General features: G+C 34.0%; 1 long non-coding RNA gene across 1 annotated transcript; it reads right to left on the minus strand.

The window, feature by feature from the left end:
• Positions 1-6,176: 6,176 nt before the first annotated feature.
• Positions 6,177-6,516, minus strand: LOC111404939. Its single transcript, XR_002704712.1, has 3 exons — positions 6,461-6,516; positions 6,295-6,387; positions 6,177-6,205 (listed from the first exon to the last, which is right to left on the minus strand). It is a non-coding gene; the product is annotated as an uncharacterized LOC111404939 (long non-coding RNA).
• Positions 6,517-7,800: the final 1,284 nt, after the last annotated feature.

Below are 7,800 nucleotides of genomic sequence, written 5' to 3' on the forward strand. Positions count from 1 at the left end.
GGTTGTATTTTAATTGTGCACAAGATATTCAATATTACGGGACGGGCTTGCATCACTATAATGGGAACTTTTGATGGTATATAAATCCCTAAAAATTTAATGATGTGAGTTAACTTTAACATGATGATAAAGTATGTAAACATCTTTAAAAAATCTAAGATGGAATTACAAGTCCAAGGAGAGCACTAAACTTGCACCTTTAATTTTTTTTTTTTTTTTCAATTTGATATTTTTATCATACAATCAATATTTCTAGCATTTTGAATATTTTAAAAGAATGTGCATGAAGGTTTATCGATAAATAATATACAGTAATCTACATGCAACTTTGTCAAATTGGACAAGAATTTCAAAATTTTAATTGTTTTCTCACTTTGAATCATTAATCTCATGTATCACGTCATTTCTATTCAATTTTCATAATGATATTAGATGAAGCAAAGAAAGTAGAAATCCTACTTTTTAGCCGCATTTTAAAGTACACTGAAGTTACTTATTTGAAAACAGCCTTTTTAAAGTTGATTTTTATGTCCAATAAACACAACTAAACACGTAGTATAGAAAAATGGGCACAAATTGAAAATATAGTACAAAACACGGATGCAAAAAAATGTAATATTACAAAAGAGACCTCAGCTAGAAACGTGCTATAATCTAAGACAACAAGAAAGGATGAGGAACATTCTTACAAGAAATATTATCAGGATCCTTCATCAAACAAATTTCAGAATCCCAATAATATTATAGATATATATTCATAGTATCTATAGCTTAAATCATATCTCCTGCTATGCTATTCTAAGCAAAATAAGAAATATTTATCCATCTTGGGACATCTCATTTAAATTCTGAAAGAGAGGCAATGCACGGAGGATGAATCTCAAATACTGTGAATGAGTCTATCCTTGAAATGGGAATTAAGGTGCCATTGGCATGCAACCAAAACCAGTCCTATAGATTTCTTGACGAGGCAAATATATCATCACTGGTCTTTTTATGCATCATTGAGTCATTTGCGAGATTAGATGCAACATATATTCCACAATTAGCACTTTCATCGTAATTTCGTTTTTCAATTTTTGCGCTGGAACTTGTGCGGGGATCTTGCAAGAGGGAGGAGAGAGAATCGACCTTTTTCAATAGAGATTTCTCATCCAAAAAGGTTGTACTTTGGGTGTCACTAAGTAAATATTTTTTAATGTTTTCCATTACATCCCAAAATTCTGGTGTCTTGTCTAAAGGCACAAATCCAGTAGTTACTTGTTCTGAAATACAGCTTCCAGTGTGGTTTTCTAGATCACCCATCGACATAGATGGATGGAGATCTGATACCTTCAGTTGTTCGCAGCTTCTTTGCTGCAAATAAACATGTCCTTCACAAGTTCCGTTATGTTCAATTGCACCTGTAGCCATCACTAGTAACAGACAATGTGATTAGTCAAATTTTGGTCGAAATGAATTGAAAATTACGACTACAACCAAATAATTTGCAACATCAACATTCAGCAATGCATCCTGTGTGGAGAAAAGCTGATAAGTAAATTGTTACTCCTAATGAGTACTTAAATTTTGTTATTTTTATAGTAATTATTCGAAAATTAGCTTCAATAGAGATGCTGTATTCACACAATAAAGATGAAGATGAGAAATACTGTACCTGAGCTGGAGGACAAGGTTTCTTCAGGCACGTGTCCAGCAGTCACAGGATCAGGATTCTGTCTGGAAGCTAAAGCAGGTGATTGTGTGGTAGCTGTTAATTCTACATCCTGGAAGCTAGAGGGAGAATATCCTTGAGCGGCAACCACTTGATCAAATTCACGACCTCCTGATTCTTCTGGATTTTCAAAAGTAGAAGCATGTGCTTCAAAATATGGCAAATCCATAACTATCTCGAGTTGTTGGCTCAAAATTTAAAGATGCCTGTCACACTAGATCAACTTTTCATAGTTCTTGTTTAACACACTTGGAGAGCATTGTCGAAAATCCATCCTGCTCAAACAACATCAAAGGTTCAGTCACTCAAAAACCAGGACAAAAGTTTTCGGGATCTCAAAATTATTCGGTCAAGTAATTATAAGGATTATAGTAGAAACCCAACAGTTTTAACATGAAATTTCAATTGAATGAATTACATATCTATGAAACAGAATGCTATCACTTACTTTTTTTTCTAGCTTCCCCACCAGTGAAGTCAGAAGTTGGCTTCCAAATAGTACATTTTCTGGGTTGTGGATTGGTCTCTGTGAAGTAGATGGGTGGCCTAGCCAACTGCACCAACGCAAGATTGAAGGTAAATTAAATGAGAAGCCACCTTTAAATGGTAGTTGGAATACATTTTATCCATGGAATGAAAAAAGATAAAACAATTACGACTGTAGTTAATGTGCCAGGGCCATTATCACTACAATTTGCCTTCACAGCTATAATGTCAGACCACAGAATTTCAATTTTTGTCTTGAGACCACCTTCAAGAACCTCTCACACAAGTTTTTGCTTTGCAAAGTAACACTTCGCCATGAGACTGTTTTGAAAACTTGACACATACTGCCAAAGATATTATATAAGTAACATACTATAGGCATAACACACATCTAAATGTAACAGTTCTCTATTCACCTATATAAGTTTCTTCCTACAGTTAGATATAACATTCTTTTCTCTTCTAAAAGTTCATTCACCTAGGATTAGTACATGTTTTTGAGAGACTGTGATTGCTTATATAAGCAATGGGTCTCAAATGATAAATGGTGAAAAGATATGTTAAAGTTATGAATCATACGGAATGTGTGCATAAAAATAGATTTTAACCAATTTATAAGTAATTGTCGTTGTAAGCTTTAAGAAACATGCACTTAATCAAGTATAGTCAACTCATTGCACGTACATTTTAGTTGACCGCGGGAAATTCTAGGTTCTTAGCTTAATGAGTATGATTTTGAAATAAAAAAATTATTGTTGCAATTCTATGTTTCAATCAAGTTGATTTGTTCCTTAAAATTGATTTCATACTAATCACCCCAGACTAGTTAATGAAATGCATTCTTGAAATACGATCCTCCGACCATGATATGATTTCAAAAGTTGACATCTGCCAACTGCCAATCCTCAATAGTGAAGCTGGAAAATTTGAAGCCTTCAACTTGTCATTTGTGACTGAATTGATAGTTCTCCTTGCATCATTTTGGGTTGGCGAGTTGAGATTTTCACTAGATTTCACTGTAAGAGAAGCACTATTTTCCTCGGAGAGCCTCTTCTCGATCAATTCTAATAAAGATTGAGTCTTGTTCAACCGCAAGCCCAAAGGACTAGGCTCATGATGGCATTGAAGATTCATGGTCCTCACAGCTCCACTGTCATAGAAAAACCAAAAATTTAAAAAAAGGAAAAAATAACAAGCAGAACAGATTTTATTAGATTGAAAATTCAAGTTTAAGATGAAGAAAATTCTTAGGTCAATAAAAATAGAAATACCAAGCCAGCTAATTCAAGGACATCTTTGATCGTCTTTCCCAATATCGTTAACTGCACGTATTTCTTTCCACGATAGATGCTCTCAACTCAACCGCTAACATGAACCGCATAACTTATTTAATTCTAGACCCATATCGAAGGTGTAACACTTGTGAATTTAAAATAAATTAAAGCATACACGTGTGCACCTACACCTTATCCCAACTACTTACCTAAAATGCGGAAACTAAAAGTTTACATATTCTATTCAGTGGTTGCTGATACAATCATCGACGGTAGTTGTCATTGGTGATCCTTAATACGCCTCAGTCATCACTTATGGATCTTCATGCAAGTGATCAATGACCGAAGCACTATCGGTGATTGTTGGTGATGATCATTTAATACAAGGTAGAAATGGTATACAAAATAGATTTTATTAGTGAAAAGTGAAGTTTAATATAAGCAGAAATTCTTAAAATTTTCAATATAAATAAAGATCTAAGCCAACTAATTCAAGGCTATCTTTCATCAATCTTAACGATTGTCATGTAGGGCACAAGTTGTTGCTACAATAGATGTAGTCAACTCAACCACTAACATGAACTGCACAACTTATTTAATACAAGACATGTGTAACACCTGTAATGAAATGAATTAAAGTATACACGTGTACAGATACCCCTCATTCCCACCACATATCCAAAATGTAGAAACAAAAAGTTTCCATATTCATGTCAGCGATTGCTGACACTACACCAAAAACCACTTTTGGCAACAGGCAGAAAACGTTGCCGTAGACTTACGGCAACGTTCAAGCGTCTGTTGTGGGATGAGATGTTGCCATAGAGCGAAGAGTTTCGGCAACGTGCATTGCACGTTGCTAAAACCAAGTTTCGATAACGTGCAATGCACGTTGCCAAAACTTGCAACGAAACCAGGTTTCAGCAACATGCTCTTGCACGTTGCCGAAACTGGAGTTTGTCGCAAATGTCATTTTTATTTTTCTGATCAATTATTTTACATTTTTCCTGCCAATTAAACCTGTGAATTAAAAACATATTTTTACTATCTATGCACAAGTACTTTAAGCCAACAAAAAATTAAAAGTGCTTCATTTAAGCCAATAAACATGATCTGATATGCAATATTACTTCATCAAAACATAATAAATACTTCACTTCAAAAATATACACCATCTAACCAAAGAACTATGAAAAATGTCTAAAAGTTATGTAAACGATTCATAACCGAAGCTTCTAACGAGTCCCAGCCAAATCGTTTTACATAGACGAGATCCAAGACGATACAAGCACAAAAGAGATTTTCGAACTCACTTCAGCTCCATGTAACTGCAAGAAAGAAAGAATATAACAACAAATTAATCAAAAAGAGTAATCAAATTAGAAACAATACAATGTCATTTAAAGCTTTTTAAGACACAACTATATTCATTCTTTTTACATAACCAGTCTATACTCATTCAACGTATATAGCAGCAGATTTATGTCATTTAAAGAAAAAATTGAATCACACACTCAAGAATACAAGCTCATAATTAAAACTTGATTGATTTTTAAAAATAAGATCAATTTCTTTTTTAAGAGAAGCCATTGTGCACTCATTAGTAATGCCATGAACAAACTTCCACATTCAAGGTTGTAGACTTGTGTATGCACACATATATAGCCACTCTTGAAACATGTTTAATGACAAATATGTAAATGAAAAAAATGTAGAAATTTATAAAGTACCTTCGTCAAATAAGTCTAATGCAGCTCTTTGGCCAAGCAATAGTACTTCCTATGGTGTCACTAAGAACTCGAAATTCTTCCGTTGGTCTATATAAGGGGAAATGACTCATGTACACCTCGTCAACCCAAACCTTCCAACAATCTCGTCCTAGTGGCACGTGATGCACATTTGTACTTGGGTCTATTGATGCAATCTTCCCTTCGCCTACAATTCCTCCTCAACCAAGTACTAGTGCAATAGTTGACACTTTCCATTTTCCACTGGTGCAATACCTCCCTCCATAACACTTCCTTGTTGAGACTACAAATTCGCATTAAAATAAAGTCTATTTTTAAAACTAGTATGATATAATCTGAATTTATATTGAAAAAATAATATACAATACAAAAACCTGTGGAGTAAAAGCACGTGAACTCATATCCTCTGCATTCTTATTTTGATTCTGCAAAATAATACAAAAAAATTAAACTTATTGAAATGTTAAGATATATTAAGTTACGCTATCATATTCTATGTAATAGCAAAGTATAACCTGGGATAACTTCAGAAGTGCTTCAACCTTTTTTTTTGAGTGCTTCCATCCTTACTGATTGAGTTTGTAATTTGCTCTCAAGGTCTCTCACTTTCTCACTGCTTTGTGTATTTTCATCTATTTTTGATGGTGTAACCCCAAGTCCAAGTCCCCTTACTCGTCCACGATACTCGGGACCTAAAATTCGAGCAACAGCATCATCTCGAATAGAATTTTCAGCTGGTGTATCAGAAATTGACTCGGCACAATCTTTTATCTTCATCTGCACTTATGAAACTTAAATATTACACCAGATCTACAAACACACTCTCTGGTGTGTGTGTGTGTGTGTGTATACACACACACACACACATAATACACGTACCAAGTTTTAGCAACGGCTTCATTTAATGGATTTCCATCCTTTCGAAGATGTCCATGGGTCCATACTGTCGTCCTCAATCCTGTTATATTTGGATTCTTTCTTTTCTACAATAACAATATCGAACTCAATCACAGACACATATATGAAATCAAGAAAGACACATATCAAAAATAAAGAAAGATAGTTCTTGTACCAAATCGTGAGCCATACGTGAATAACCCTTCCGACCCATAGTATGGAGAAGCTTTTGACTACTTCTCATTTTGCTAAACTTAGAACTTTTTTCCTGTCAAAGAAAAAAATATAAACCAACAATAATTGACTACAAAGTTTAAAGTTCATACGAAAATATAACTTACTTGAAAATCAGTGGAAAGAGTATCTTCTACAAACTTTTCCCATGCTTCTTCTGAGGTTATATTTTTCGGTCTAAGAAGGGCAATAGCGCGTTTTCTATTCACGGCAGATGGTACTTGACGTTTGATATCTCTTCTCAATCTCGATTTGAATGTCCTCCAATATGTTCCCATACATTGAAATGCCATTTTTTTACGGCAGTCATTGACATTGAATCTTTGCTACAATTATCACAAATATAAAAAATGGTCGATATATGATCGAAAATGGAAATCAAGCTTTGAAGGAAAAATGTATAACCAATAATAAAAAAGTATCATATTAAATAAATGTACTTGTATAAAATTCCAAAGTTCAATTTTTTTACTGTCATCCACTGAAGGCCAATTTTTAATAACAACTGGCACGTACTCCCGCACTATGGCTCTGGCTATGCTGACAAATTTATCAGAGTTATGGCCAACTACTTGCCCGAATTCATTGAATTCAAGTTCCATTTTATGATAGTTATTTTCAGCAACCATTTTCAAATGAGTTGGACCTCTTTTCTTTTTTGTAGCATCTACACTTGTCGAAGTCATGTTTTGATCACCAGTAATTGGAGTAGACATGGTATCTCTAGGTTCACTAGAAGGTCATAGTCTTTTATTTGTCTCCCGAATTGCAACAGCAATTGCAGCACTTCGTCTTTTAGAACTCTTGGAAGCTTGCTTATTTGACTTAAACAATGCAACATGAAAACATAGCATAAAGTTAATTATTCTCGGAAGTTACCATCTTAAGAAGTGTATTGAAACACACTCACCTGAGCTTTATCCATCATGCATATATTTAATAATATCACCTAGTTCCAAAAAGCCACTTGAGAAAGTACGAATCTGCAAACAATAAGAGAAAGAGAATGATATTCAAAGTTCTACTACTTTTAATTTAAACAGTTATATGTATAACGACATTTACCAAACTAATCAATTTATATATCACATAATATGCCTTCAACATCTATCCTTGCAAAATTCTCATCCTCCTCATGATTGTCTTCAATTTGTGTTACATCCAATGGAATAGTTGCCTCATAAGAAGTATCTTCTTCCATATGTTTAAGCCAAATAAGCAAGCTTTAGATTCCTACACTTGATACAAGGGCATCCTATCATTTCTGAATTTAGAGTTTCACAAGCTAGTTCTACAAACTTCCGTGCTTCATCTCTGTATTGTTCTGAAAATCTACAACAACAATTGTATGATCATTTTATAATATTGTTAAATTTTGAAACTAGATTTATAAGATTTTGTTTCAGACAGTAACCTTGATAATTGCAGCCATTCTTTGTCCATTATG

Source organism: Olea europaea, chromosome 11 (assembly GCF_002742605.1).
Source record: "Olea europaea var. sylvestris chromosome 11, O_europaea_v1, whole genome shotgun sequence".
In the NCBI taxonomy this organism is placed as follows: Eukaryota; Viridiplantae; Streptophyta; class Magnoliopsida; order Lamiales; family Oleaceae; genus Olea; species Olea europaea.